Source organism: Rhipicephalus sanguineus, chromosome 7 (genome assembly GCF_013339695.2).
Source record: "Rhipicephalus sanguineus isolate Rsan-2018 chromosome 7, BIME_Rsan_1.4, whole genome shotgun sequence".
Taxonomy (NCBI): Eukaryota; Metazoa; Arthropoda; class Arachnida; order Ixodida; family Ixodidae; genus Rhipicephalus; species Rhipicephalus sanguineus.
In genome coordinates this window covers 156,336,759-156,349,479 of record NC_051182.1, presented here as the reverse complement: position 1 = coordinate 156,349,479, position 12,721 = coordinate 156,336,759, and the positions used below count along the sequence as shown (strand labels likewise).

Below are 12,721 nucleotides of genomic sequence, written 5' to 3'. Positions count from 1 at the left end.
TTACTCGTTTTATTTAAATGTCCTTCGCGAAACTTTACTTTATTTCTTCATATATTTGGGGTTATCGGAACAAATATTAGCCGTAGGTGCGCTAACGCTCTGTAAACAGCTAGTATTTCACAAATATCGAAAATGTTTCATCGTTGATGTTTTAAGTATGAACTCTTCGCATCCGTTGGCTTCAGGCTTCTTTCGAAGCAATATCGTTGTATTGTTTGTTGCTGTGGCCACGACATGAAACTGCTCCTTGTTATGTCTCACGTGTTTGTCCTGCGGTGAAAACACAATTATTAGCAAAACTTCACTTGGATTCGATAAAGCCATGAGTATATCACGCATACAATTGCTCTAGAATACATGCTTGCTGGCTTTTGCTGAATGCGAATCGGTTAGATTTAAATACATAAAATTGAAAAGAATGAATAGCCTAGCTTTCTACAAAATTTAACGTGCATTCTGAAACTGCAAGTCAATTTTAGTTAAACATTGCAGTTATGTTATCCTCCTAAGTTATTCTGTAAGGAAGAAACAATGAGAAGTTAGACAATAGTCTGATGCTTGTCCTACACAGTTTGCTTAGAGAATGACTGCTAAAGGTGACCAGGTACTTTATAGTTTTCAGGCATGTGTGCCTAGCTTACTTGCCCATGAAAGAGAGAATCAATATCGACCCTTTTTTAGCCTCAAGACACAAAGCTAGTCATCTGATGACCAATGTTTTCTCACAGCAATGACCCCAATTGCAGTCTTTTCTCATCAGAATGGCTGGGACGATGAAGTGATATCGTGTAGCCAAAAGAACCTTTCCTGTGTCCCTGTGATTCTTTCTGGCAATGACAAGTTACTTTACTCTTTTGTGTATATTGCTACGAGTCAGGAGGCGTTTATTGAGAACACCCAGCGGCGGAGCACTGGTTGGGGTGAGGCTACGGAAGCAACAACAAAGTCCTCATCGTTGCCTTCTCCCACAGCTCCTCTTTCTCGCTCCAGAGGCGCCGTCACCTTCTCTTCGCGCAGATGAAGCCCGCCGGACGAGACAGGTGTCCTCTCGTTGTGTACATGGCTTTAGCCGGGCGACGCGCGTAACTGCAGTTCTTGGAGAACGTCGACCGCTGGGTGTTAGGCGCGCTACCGTATAGTTTACCTCACTCAAGCGGTTGATGATGGCAAACGGGCCAGCATAGTGTTCCAAGAACTTGGTGCATAGACTGCGCTCCGTACTGAGGTCCACAACCACACAATGTCACCAGGGACATAGCTCACAGGGCGGGGCTTACTGTCGTATCTGCCCTTTGATGTGGTCTGGGAAGCTAGCGTGCGGAGTCGCACTAGTCGACGAGCTTCCTCAGCACGAAAGAGAGTCTCAGCTACTGATAGATGAGCAGCGGTGGTCAAAGGGAGGATAGTGTCCAAATAACGAGGTGGGTGCTTGTAGAGAAGGAATAATGGGCTATAGCATGACATTTCGTGTCTTGCTGTGTTGAACGTGTAAGTTATAACGGCAAAATCTCGTCCTATTTCTTATGATTGGACGCCACGTACATTGAAATCATGTTGGTAAGCGCCCGGTTCGCACGCTCGGTAAGTCCGTTTGTTTGAGGATGGTAGGGTGTTGAATGTCGAAAACTGGAAGCACACAAGCCTAGCAATTCCTTTACAACATCTGCAGTGAACTGGCGTCCACGGTCGCTGATTATCACTCGGGGCGGCCCGTACCGGAGAATGACGGAATGTAACAAGAATAAAGAGACGGCAGCAGCAGTCGCAGAAGGGATGGCGGCCGTCTCGCAGTACCGAGTGACGTAATCGATGCAAACGACTATCCAGCGGTTACCGGTGGAGAATCGTGGGAAAGGACCTAGAAGATCAATTCGCACTTTCCCAAAAGGCGAGCACGCCGGCGGCACAGGCTGGAGTTGACTGGCGGGAACTTTCGTGCGACGCTTGTGGCCCTGACACCTCGTGCAGCTGGCGACATACTGCTCGGTAGTCTGACGCATTCGCGGCCAATAAACACGCTTTTTAGCTCTATACAGAGTCCGTGCTGATCCCAAGTAGCCGGAAGTGCGGTCATCATGCATGGTAGGTATATCGAAGAACGGAGGCTTTCCGGTACCGCTAACAGCAGTAAAGGCTCAGTTGCAGTGTAATTCTTCTTATACAGCATTCCATTGCGAACAGAGAACCGACGCACTACCTGAGAGTCTTGAGCGACAGAAAAGCATGGCTGCAACTTTGGATCCTTCAGCTGTTCAGCCTGAATACGTCCACGTCGGGAAAAGCAGGATCAAGGGAAGAGAGGTGACGATTGAAGTTTTCTGCCTCGCAGTCGTGGACTTTAGAGGTAGTCTTGGAAGGCAGTCAGAATCGGCATGCGCCGGCCGGTTTTTAAGATACAGTGAAGTCGTACTGAGATAACTGATATTTATTCTCCAACCAAAGTTACGAAGACACGTAAAAACCCGACGTTTCGGAACCAGCTCGGTTCCTTCCTCAGGGGGGACTGCGGCGGCTTGGCAGCGGCCTCTTTAAGGCACTCTCGCGGCGGTTAACGACCCCACGCATTATCGAGGAGCGTAGCCCATGCGCATACACCGGGGGGAGAGTTCCGAGTGAACGGTTGATATTTTGAGTGGTCCTCTGTATATGCCACGACTCCAGTAGTAACCTCCTCCTCCACTTGGTTTCACTTTCGAGGATGGCGGTTCCGTTGAAGTCTATTCTGTGGTCAAACGTCTCTGCGTGCTCGGCGACGGCGCTGCGTTCTTTGTTGAGTTTACGGACGTCGTTGACGTGTTGCCTAATCCGTTCGGGGAAGTTTTTGGTCTCGCCGATGTATGACGAGGGGCAGTCGGCACACGGTATTTTGTAAACGACGCCGGGCGCCCTGTCTTTTGTTGGTCGGTCTTTCGGGCGGGGAAGGAAGCGGCCCAGCGTGCATGAAGGCACGTGCGCGATGTGCACGCCTTCTTTCCTAAAAATCCGAGCCAACGCCTCGCTGGCTCCCTGGACGTATGGGACCGACACGCGTTTTGGAGAGCTGTTCGTCAATGCTGGCTGGGAGTCGCGTAACCCTTTTTTCTCTCGCGCGACGGATCGAATGAAATTTCTGGGATAACCGTTTTTTCTGAGGTCCGCAATTACGCGGGCCTCTTCTTTCCGGCGTTCCGTGTCAGTGGAACATATCTTTTTGGCTCTCTGAAGTAATGTGGACACAACGGAGGCCTTGTGGGTGGAGGGATGGGACGAATCGTATTGAAGGTACCGGCCGGTGTGCGTCGGCTTCCTGTAAACGGAGAACTCCAAGTCACTGCCCCTTCTTGCCACCTGGACGTCGAGAAAGGGGAGGGTGCGGTCGCGTTCACACTCGACCGTGAACTGTATGGCTGGGTGAACGGAATTTAGGTGCAGTCTGAAGTTTTCAATTTCAGATGTCTTCATGACACAAAAGCAATCGTCCACGTAGCGAAGAAAGAGCTTGGGTCGCGGCGAGAAGGAGCCAAGTGCTTCCCTTTCTATATGTTCCATGGTCAGGTTTGCCATTGTGACGGAGATGGAGGCTCCCATTGCGGTTCCACTGTTTTGCCTGAAGATTGTTCCTTTGTAGGAAAAATACGTGCTGGACAGGCAGAATTCCAGTAGGCGGCAGAGTTCGTCAACAGTGAGTGGGGTCCTTTGACTCAAGCCATCGTCACCCTCAAGAGCAGCACGGGCACAGGATACAGATAAGGGTACCGGCACATTGGTGAACAAAGATACGACGTCGAACGAGACCAGGCTCTCGTCTTCGTCGATGCTCACCTCTGATGCTAGCTGCACGAAATGGCTGGAGTCGCGGACATGAGTTGGGGTATTCCGGGTGAGAGGGGCGATGATTCGGTGCAGGAAGCTTGAAAGGGCTCGGCATGGAGAGGAAGTGAAGTCGACGATCGGTCGGAGGGGGGCGCCAGGCTTGTGAATTTTGGGTAGTCCGTAGAAACCCGGTGCGGAGCCGTTGCGGCAGATTAGACTTAGGTAGAGTGCTTTTAATTGTGGGTGGTGCTTGAAAATTTCGGAGAGTAGCTTGTTTAGCTGAGTCTGAGTTTGCTTCGTCGGATCCTTTTTTAGCTGCGTATATGCGTCACCCTCTAAAAGGGCCGAAATCTTCCGGTCATAGTCCCGGCTGTCCAGCACCACCGTTGAGTTGCCCTTGTCAGCGGGGAGGATGACAATGCTCTGATCTTGTCGGAGTTCCCGAAGGGCTTTGCTCTCTTCTGCGGTCAAGTTCTTTTTCCCTTGTGACGGCAATTTCGAAAGGATTCCAATTGATTTTAGTCTAATTTCTTCTCTGGCGCTTGGCCTCACACTCTGGACGGCTTCCTCTACAGCCGCGACGACTTTCGATAAACGGGGCGTCGTTGACACGTTATACCCGTGTCCCTTTGCCAGAACAGAAGTTTCCCGATTAGTGAGTGGGCGGGATGACAAATTGGTCAAACCTGGGATTTGGGTTGCCTTGGGGCGAACCCCGGTCCAACAGGTGAGAAAGTTTCCTATCCTGCGCGGTCCGATGCCTGTCTGCAGACGACGCCGCCACGGAGTCCGCGAATGCGTCGATCGGAGGCATCAATCCAGGAATGCGGTGCTGAAGTTTACGCTTGGCGAAGAACAGGTCTAATTCCTTTTTCCGTAGAGAGGCGTTGATTTCGTGCAGGCGGGCGTTGACCAGCCGTTGTTCTCTCATGACGATTTCCATACCTTCGGGGGTCGAGACAGGGCGTTTCAGGCGTAGGCTTTGAGGGACGACTTTCCTATCTTTGCAGGTGCGATTGAAGTCCAGATGAGTTTTGAAGACTGATATTCCCTCCTTGATGCGTATGTAGCGCTTGACTAGCTGCATGGTATCGCGGCCGAAGTCCTGGCTGATTGAATTGAAGGTAAACATTAGACAGAAGTCTGTCTGGTTGGGTAAGTAAACTGAGATAACTGATATTTATCTCCAACCAAAGTTACGAAGACACGTAAAAACCCGACGTTTCGGAACCAGCTCGGTTCCTTCCTCAGGGGGGACTGCGGCGGCTTGGCAGCGGCCTCTTTAAGGCACTCTCGCGGCGGTTAACGACCCCACGCATTATCGAGGAGCGTAGCCCATGCGCATACACCGGGGGGAGAGTTCCGAGTGAACGGTTGATATTTTGAGTGGTCCTCTGTATATGCCACGACTCCAGTAGTAACCTCCTCCTCCACTTGGTTTCACTTTCGAGGATGGCGGTTCCGTTGAAGTCTATTCTGTGGTCAAACGTCTCTGCGTGCTCGGCGACGGCGCTGCGTTCTTTGTTGAGTTTACGGACGTCGTTGACGTGTTGCCTAATCCGTTCGGGGAAGTTTTTGGTCTCGCCGATGTATGACGAGGGGCAGTCGGCACACGGTATTTTGTAAACGACGCCGGGCGCCCTGTCTTTTGTTGGTCGGTCTTTCGGGCGGGGAAGGAAGCGGCCCAGCGTGCATGAAGGCACGTGCGCGATGTGCACGCCTTCTTTCCTAAAAATCCGAGCCAACGCCTCGCTGGCTCCCTGGACGTATGGGACCGACACGCGTTTTGGAGAGCTGTTCGTCAATGCTGGCTGGGAGTCGCGTAACCTCTTTTTCTCCTTCTCGCCGCGACCCAAGCTCTTTCTTCGCTACGTGGACGATTGCTTTTGTGTCATGAAGACATCTGAAATTGAAAACTTCAGACTGCACCTAAATTCCGTTCACCCAGCCATACAGTTCACGGTCGAGTGTGAACGCGACCGCACCCTCCCCTTTCTCGACGTCCAGGTGGCAAGAAGGGGCAGTGACTTGGAGTTCTCCGTTTACAGGAAGCCGACGCACACCGGCCGGTACCTTCAATACGATTCGTCCCATCCCTCCACCCACAAGGCCTCCGTTGTGTCCACATTACTTCAGAGAGCCAAAAAGATATGTTCCACTGACACGGAACGCCGGAAAGAAGAGGCCCGCGTAATTGCGGACCTCAGAAAAAACGGTTATCCCAGAAATTTCATTCGATCCGTCGCCCGCCGCGCAGAGAAAAAGAGGTTACGCGACTCCCAGCCAGCATTGACGAACAGCTCTCCAAAACGCGTGTCGGTCCCATACGTCCAGGGAGCCAGCGAGGCGTTGGCTCGGATTTTTAGGAAAGAAGGCGTGCACATCGCGCACGTGCCTTCATGCACGCTGGGCCGCTTCCTTCCCCGCCCGAAAGACCGACCAACAAAAGACAGGGCGCCCGGCGTCGTTTACAAAATACCGTGTGCCGACTGCCCCTCGTCATACATCGGCGAGACCAAAACTTCCCCGAACGGATTAGGCAACACGTCAACGACGTCCGTAAACTCAACAAAGAACGCAGCGCCGTCGCCGAGCACGCAGAGACGTTTGACCACAGAATAGACTTCAACGGAACCGCCATCCTCGAAAGTGAAACCAAGTGGAGGAGGAGGTTACTACTGGAGTCGTGGCATATACAGAGGACCACTCAAAATATCAACCGTTCACTCGGAACTCTCCCCCGGTGTATGCGCATGGGCTACGCTCCTCGATAATGCGTGGGGTCGTTAACCGCCGCGAGAGTGCCTTAAAGAGGCCGCTGCCAAGCCGCCGCAGTCCCCCCTGAGGAAGGAACCGAGCTGGTTCCGAAACGTCGGGTTTTTACGTGTCTTCGTAACTTTGGTTGGAGAATAAATATCAGTTATCTCAGTTTACTTACCCAACCAGACAGACTTCTGTCTAATGTTTACCTTCAAGTGAAGTCGTACTCTTGCAATCTGAGGGCCCAGCGCGCAAGTCGACCAGATCGATCACGCAGACTCACAATAGGTTTCTTAATTAAGCCCAATGAAGCAACTAGAACTGTATTCTTCAGTAAATTAAAAAGCAGAAGCTTGGAATTTTTGAAGCATTTGTTCTTAGAAGATGCATTTACGCATGAATTTCGAAAGTTACTCCGATAGATCTGTCGCATGATTACAAAGAACGAGTGTGTCGCTTAATTATGTTAGGTAAACAAAAAGATCGGGATGTATGGGTCGTTTTTCATGGGAACCTTGAATCTTCTGCACAAGACGTTTTCTAGTTCGTTCGCGCATAATATGGCATAACAGCAAGAACGGCTCTGATGCATGCCAAGATACAGAAAGGACTATGACAAAAAGCTCTTTTTAAGCAGTTTGATATGTGCAGGAGATCTGTGGGCGCATAAATTTTGTTTATGGTAACAAGAAACTTGAACGTATTTTGATGCGTAATTCTATTATGTACTCAAAACCAGTCAATGAAGATAAAGAAAAAAAAAAGCTTACATATTCGTCGCAGCCTTGACAGTCCTGTTCGGTCCACGTAGAAAAATTGCGGATAAGAAAAGAATTAAATGAATAATTCACAATGGTTCGATTAAGTCAGACAAGATACTATAAGTCTAGGGCAGACATTTGAAATTAAGCTTGATTAGAACCGGGCTAACGTGCAGTTTTTCAACATTACCGTGAAAAGCCGATATGGGGCAACGTTCAGCATTTCAAGAAACATTCAAATGTTGGAAGGGAGGACATGATTACTCGCTTGTAAACTGTGGCAAATCATCAGCAAAGGAATGTTTCTAAGAGGACTTGCTGCTGAGCTAACAATTCAGTAGTTAATCAGCTTTGCAGCGATTGTGTTAGTAGTGATTACTGATGCAGTAGATGGTGTTGTCGGATGTCTTTACTATGCTTTGACAAAAAAAACACCTTATTGCACAGTGTGAACTTATCTGTGCTCTATGTCGCTTCAAAAGCAAATTACAACGCGAGGGAAATAGACCAGTAAATGAAACAAACAGCGCTTCATGTGTTCGCTTCCTTTGTCTTGTATCTTGCGCTGTTACAATTTTTTAAATGTTACATCCTAGCATGCAATGGGTGATACGCAGGCAAGTGAGAAAGCGTCTGCACTTGCTCAGTGCTTTCTAAGATTTGGTAAACCATCGTTCCCTGCATCTTTAGCATAGAAAAACAAAAAAAATTGAAAACTTGGCTGCAGCTCCAGCATAGCCATACCTGGCAGCAAATATATAAAAGATAACAATTCTGGCAGATCCCAAGCATTGTGGGAATCGATTTTATGGGAAGCCATCGAGAATTACCTGCCTATGCAGGATATTTTTGTGCTTTGTGTGAAGCGTTATGAGGTGAATGGACGTCGTTGTGTAAATTTCTGCTCTGTGCATATCATGGGCTTGCCCGGCATGTAGACTGCACTGACGTGTAAAAGGCAGACCATTGTCCGACGTAACGTCTGTACTGAGGTTACAGAAGAGGTGTCAGTTCTATCGCAACGGAGGGCATGCTAAGGTGATATCATGCGCATATCATAAGTAGTGGTCGTAGGGAGGTTGGAGCAACGCTTGACTATAGCTTGCGGAGTCAATCTTTACTACATTGTTAAAAAAGCGGACAACCAACACTGCAACCGCAATGGTCGTTGCCATCACATGACCTTGTGTAGAATCTTTTTCCTAAGCAGTTTGATGCGCTGGCGTGGCTCAGTGGCAGAATACTTGAATGCCAATTCCGGCTCGAGTCGGGATTATTATCTGTGCTTCATCGAGATTTCTTGTTCATCGACAACGCCGTCGATGCCGGCGCCGGATTTTCTGCAATACGGGCTCCTTAAAGCCTTCGCGTTAGGCATTCGAATGCCTGTTCTCGCTGCCGCGAATTTTATAAAGACTGGGAATCACCTGTGACGCATACCTGTATGCCATGGGTCATGTTTTGCAGGTATACGCCACACGTGACTGGCTAAAACGGCTTTATGACGTACTCGACACGCAAGTCGAGTTATTGAAGTCAGGACCTGTGAATTGTGTTCGTTATACATTCATCCCCTCCTCTGCAAATTTCGGTAGCTACCAAATAAAGAAACCACTAGAACACCAATACGTAGGCGGCTAGATTGATAGATCGATAGAAACGGCCAAAGTGTCTTTAGTTAGCTAAGAAATACTTCCCATTTAATACGGAACACGAAACACTAGTGCATATTGTGCGGTTCAACGTTGCGTACAGTAACTGATGCCTTCACAAAATCGGACGCGACTAAACATTGATTGTAGCACGTGTCCCACTGCAGAGACGGCAGAGGCTATAAATGGGTATGTACGGGCGTACGAAGGACTATTAATTTATTAGGAAAAGGAACCACTAAGACACACGCGGCACAGAATGAGATAACTCATAGCGCGCTGTCTCTTCCTGAATCCTATGTGTTTTTGTGGTTACTCTTCCTAATCATGAATCACCAGCTGGCGTACACCCACGCTCTTCTAATACTCTTAAGTGCTTGGCGAATAGTCTAGACTCCAGGAACTTTTTGGAGAAGCCACATTCGGGCGCATGGGAACATGTTAAGTCCAGCACGCATTAAAATTCGTGTTGGACATTTTAAACCAGGCATGTTTAGATGCCCTTCTCTTAAGCACTGACATGAGCGTTTTGTGTATGCCTGAAAAACACGCATGCATGCATTGATAAAAAATGGCTTGTCTGGTCGGGCCTTCTGAAATTGTTGTTCTTCGTATTTTCGTCTATTATCTGGTTCGTGGTTTCTGCTTATAAAAAGGATTCTAAGGTTGTAATAAATTGCTACAAAGTACGCACATCATGCTGGTATCAGGATTCAGTGGCATATATTTGCACGTTGATAGATTGAATATCTGAGGAATGAACTCAATAGATTTCACGCTGCTCTTTCGTGAGGTTATCCGCTCTGAAGAATGTACAATGGGTATTCAAAGGAAAAGGTACGAGACGCCGTAACAACATGACCGTTCGCATAGATGCCTATGCCGCTATGGAAAAATGTAGCGAGACACCTAGGGGATGCGATTGGAGTTCCTGCCGCGGATCGGAGCATGCGGAGGCGCGCGCATGCGCAGTTGAGAGCAGAGCCTCTTATAAAAAGCGCCGTTCAACTGACGCGACAATGCGTTTGAGGACACGATGGTGTTAACATTGCAAATTTAGGCAATTGAGTAGTGGGGAGTTAACTGATTTCTGATAGCGGAAGGTGTTAAACCGGCCACTGTTCATCACCTGGGGTTTCCGCGTGTTTGGTACCATGAAAAAACCCCTGAACAGGAAGCGCTTCAAATACAACAACAAACTCAAGGACGCTGTGAAGGACTGGATCTCGTCACGGCCACAAGAATTCTGGGAACAAGGAATCATTCGGCTCGTTCACCAATCTGACCGTTGTGATCAGGCGCGTAGTGCATACTCTGAATAAATCCTTCATTTACACCCACGGTGCTGATAGTACCTTATCATTTGAACACCTGTTGTATATAGAGTAACTATATTATCAAAAACAAGACGACGTACTCGGACGCTTTGGAGGACGTCCAACTGGTAGAGGGCGTGGAGGGGGATGCCCTGTGAATGGCGGTCCTCTGATTGGAGGATATTTGGGACCATTTTGGGGACCTCCTGCAAAAACGCACCATGTCTTTTATGTAGCCGCGTTGCCAAAAGGGAAAGTATCCACAGAAGTACTATAATGCTCCTGCACAAAGTGTTTCTCATAGTTTTCTGCCACGAAGTTCTACTGTACCTACGTGTGCCTTTATACACCTGTTTTTTATCTTGCGAGAAACAATAAACTATTGGTCATTTTTAGCATGAAGAACGTCCTTGTTACCCATATAGTATAACCCGGGTGTGCTGTATGCGTTTCTCACGTATATGGAAAGCATTGTATTTCGCTTATAGCATCAGAGTTAAGCTTGTATTATGTAAGATTTAACAATACTTGCGAGACGCCGTACTGGCGATTAAGCAGGACTGGTTCAGAAAAAAATAAACTGGGAACGCCGCGTGAGACTATATTCGCTCACTAACTAAATATCGAAACAAAGTCCCAACTACAATGCAGCACAGCATTTTTTAAAATTCTAGTCGCCTCCATTGTAAAAACGAAATGCTCCCGAAGGCGCCAATATTTTTAAAGCACAACAAATCCAATTCAGTTCAATTTGACCAGCCAAATAGGGTATGCAAGGCATTTATAAATTAGCTGTACTTACGCGCATAAAAGCTTTATGTATCGTCTGCGTCCCATCTCTCAAAAGTGTGGCACCCGTCGTAGTGGTCTAGTGGTTATGGTGCCTTACTGCCGACCTGAAGGTCGGCAGTGATGCACCATAACCTCAGCATTTTGCTGGAGACAAAATGCTACAGGCACGTGTGCTTAGATTTAGGTGCACGTTAGATAACCTCAGTTGGTCAAATATTCTGGAGCCTTCCCCTACGGCGTCTCTCATAACCATACCATGGTTTGAAGCGTTAAAACCCAACAATTATTATATATTATCAAAGTGGTGCAAATCGCAGATTGCGCTTCTGCATGTGGCCGTCGTCGAAAGCGACTGCAGGATCAATAAACTGTAAAATCTTTCATTTTTAACTCTAATTATTTGGAAGTGTTGAAAAAAGAATTGCTTGTTGCTGTCTTAAGAAAATGCCACGCCTACGCAGAAAGCGCAGACAAGTCACAGAGAAAGCTAGAAGAGCACATTTCTGGAGCCCGTTATAAACTCTCTTGGGGCTACTAATACAAGTACACCAGCAACGTATCCACTACGCCACAAATGGTTTTCTGAAGTCGGGATGCGCCCACCGACATTATTAGTCATTCTGTGGAGAAGCGAGGTACAATTTGTAAGGCATTATGTGCAGTTTGTTGATGCGGCGGTTGATGATGATGACAACTATGGCAGAGCTCAAAGTGCAATAGCTCAAGAAACGCAGGGACACAGGCAAGAGAGACGATGCGGGCGCTAACTTTCAACTGACATTTATTTGCAAATGAAATGATAACGTCTACGTGTACTTTTAGGTATTCTCTCTCCACATCCACTGGTTTCAAGATTTTCAATGTTATTCTTGTTCGAAACATATTATACACTGACGCGGCCGCGTGGAGTGCTTCGTCTGTTTCCTGCAATAGAAAGAAAATCATATTTCGATGATCCATGCAAGACCTTTTAAAGCCCCGTAAATTCTTTGTACTCAGTGGATTTATTCGAAGACTTTAGAATGGTTATTGGCTACTTTCCTGAGTGAAGCAGTGACATGTTAGTGTTTAAAGAAGAACAACTAAAATAACTCAAAACGGTGCTGCATTTTGAAGACATAAGTGAATTGTGATTGTAATATTATAACTGCTGGGATTTACCTTCGCGAAACCACGATATAATTATGAGGGACGCCGTAGTGGAGGCCTCCGGAAATTTAGACCACTTGGGGTTCTTTAGCGTGCACCTAAAACTAAGCACACTGGTCTCAACTATTGTCACTTCCATCGAAGGAGTATAATAGAAGGATTAATATAAGGATGTACGAACTGAGCAAATATTATCATTGGTGTCAAGAATGTCAACCAGTATGTGATAAAGTTGAATAAGGATTGGCGGAACTTCGTCTAAGGGTCAATGTGAAGTCCTTCATGAAAATTTACAGATATTTGCAAAAGTTTCCACTGATATTCTGGAATAAAAAAGACATGATTCTTATGTAGTCGCAACAACCGCAAAAGCTTGAAATCGGTTTCGCCTTTCAACCAAATTCTTTCATTCCATTCCCATGACATCGACTGAGGTCGTCGTCAGTCCACTTGAAAGGGCTCCTTGTCACCGCCTGGTTATCCATCGGCGTGCTGAATG

The 12,721-nt window shown here is 47.5% G+C and overlaps 1 long non-coding RNA gene across 1 annotated transcript; it reads right to left on the bottom strand.

Moving 5' to 3' along the window:
- Window positions 1-215: 215 nt before the first annotated feature.
- Window positions 216-10,574, bottom strand: LOC119399187 (uncharacterized). The gene is made up of 3 exons (XR_007417000.1): window positions 10,383-10,574; window positions 7,323-7,346; window positions 216-270 (listed from the first exon to the last, which is right to left on the bottom strand). It is a non-coding gene; the product is annotated as an uncharacterized LOC119399187 (long non-coding RNA).
- Between the last annotated feature and the right edge of the window lie 2,147 nt (window positions 10,575-12,721).